Source organism: Diprion similis, unplaced genomic scaffold (genome assembly GCF_021155765.1).
Source record: "Diprion similis isolate iyDipSimi1 unplaced genomic scaffold, iyDipSimi1.1 ptg000028l, whole genome shotgun sequence".
NCBI classification, from domain to species: domain Eukaryota; kingdom Metazoa; phylum Arthropoda; class Insecta; order Hymenoptera; family Diprionidae; genus Diprion; species Diprion similis.
The window spans coordinates 45001-47282 of NW_025724977.1; positions in this window are offsets into that span (position 1 = coordinate 45001).

A 2282-nucleotide genomic window follows, 5' to 3' on the forward strand; every position below is an offset into this window, starting at 1 on the left:
TTCTTTTCTGTATAAGCGTTCGAGTTCCCTGGAATCCTCTAGCAGGGAGATAGGGTTTGGAACGCGAAGAGCACCGCAGTTGCGGCGGTAGTCCGGATCTTCCCCTCGGACCTTGAAAATCCAGGAGAGGGCCACGTGGAGGTCTCGCGCCGGTTCGTACCCATATCCGCAGCAGGTCTCCAAGGTGAAGAGCCTCTAGTCGATAGACTAATGTAGGTAAGGGAAGTCGGCAAATTGGATCCGTAACTTCGGAATAAGGATTGGCTCTGAGGATCGGGGCGTGTCGGGCTTGGTCGGGAAGCGGGTTTGGCTGACGTGCCGGGCCTGGGCGAGGTGATGGTTATACCGGATCCGAGCTCGGTCCCGTGCCTTGGCCTCCGCGGATCTTCCTTGCTGCGAGGCTTCGGCGGCGGTTCGCCGTTGCCGTCGTCCTCTTCGGCCGCCATTCAACGGTCAGCTCAGAACTGGCACGGACTGGGGGAATCCGACTGTCTAATTAAAACAAAGCATTGCGATGGCCCTAGCGGGTGTTGACGCAATGTGATTTCTGCCCAGTGCTCTGAATGTCAACGTGAAGAAATTCAAGCAAGCGCGGGGTAAACGGCGGGAGTAACTATGACTCTCTTAAGGAGACTTTTGACTCTCTTAAGGTCCACAGGGTGAACGCCTTTAGCCCTGTGGCCATGTGCCAACCGTCACCTCCTCGTGGTGAGAGTCGGGCAATGGGTGTGAGCCAGACGGTTCACACCTAGCTAACGACGGTTGGCTGTCGGCCGCCCAAAGTCAGCTCCTTTCGGGGAGCTGTCACGTGCCCACCGACCGGCCACTGGCGGGCGGCCGATTAACGGCGGGGGCTTCAAGGGTGGGGGGGTTGCCAGCCCTCCCCACTTTATTTCAGCAGGCCCGCAAAATAAAAGATTAAAAAGCAGAACCCGCGAGTGCCTCAGCCCGGCGGGCCTGCTGAAACAAGTACCCGGGGAGAGCTAGCCGGTCCCCCGGAGGTGGCTGCGGGGTTAGTGGACGACCCCGCACCAGCACATTTGATTGAACCGAACCCAGAACCCACCCAAGCACCCGAGCGGTATGCCTGCGAGGACTGCGAGCAGGACTTCGCCACCAAGCGAGGACTCGCAGTTCATCGCAGGATCAAACACCCAGCGGAAGCAAAACGCGGAAATCGAGCTTCCCGGCGCCAAACTAAGATGGCGGGATGAGGAGCTGCGCCTGATGGCACGAGAGGAGGCGTTTGGCTGCCGGGCGAGGAGTGAGATTCATGAATCTCCATCTCCTCGCCCTGGTCCCTGGCAGGACCCAGGAGGCGATCAAGGGGGTCCGGCGTCGGCCGGACTACCGCCTACTCGTCGCAGCCGCCCAACGAGATCTCGAGGCGGCTCAGGACCCCCCTGGGACACCTGCCAGAGCACGCCCGACGCAGAAGTCGCTCGTTGCCATCGGCCGCGTGAGCCCTCACCCGCCCAGAACCAGCTAGGGTATCAACACCTACCCCAGCGGCACCTGCCCCCACCCCGACGCCGGTTTCACCGACGAACAGGGGGCAGGACCTTGCCCGGGCCATTCACGTTTGGTGACCAAGGCCCGGCAAGAGGAGCATCATCACGCCAACGATCTGGCGAACATCGCTGATGATGCTCTGCGGGGGGAGGATACTGACTCAGCCATCTTAACATGGCTGAGAGTAGTCTTCCCCCCGGAAGCCGCTGCAGCTGGGCGCCGGGAGCCGACCGCTAACCGAGTCCGTCAGAGGCGTGGAAAGCCACCGTCAAGGAGGACACTGCGTCGCCGCGAATATGCCAGAGTCCAGACCGGATGGAAGAACAACAGACGACACGTAGCTCGGGAGATCCTAGAGGGAGGCCCCAGTAAGTTAAGCCACTCGCTCGACGAGTTGGCTGTCCACTGGGGCCAACTCCTTGGGCATCCGTCCAAGGAGTACCCTGGTCCCTCTGGGATCTTACCTGAAAAACCCGAGCTCGATACACGTGGGACCCGATCTCCATAGAGGAGGTCGAAACCATCATGGTCCCCGTGTCGTCGTCCCCCGGTCTGGACAAGGTTACGGCGAGGCAGTGGCGCGCGGTATCACCATCTACCCGCGCGCTCCTCTACAACGTCGTCATGCTGAGGGGGGGGTTTCCTCGACAGCTCCTCGAAAGCCGGACCATCTTCATTCCGAAGATGAAGGTAACCGGAGAATCCTGGGGACTACCGGCCGATTTCGATCGGTTCGGTAGTGGTGCGACAACTGCACCGCATCCTCTCCA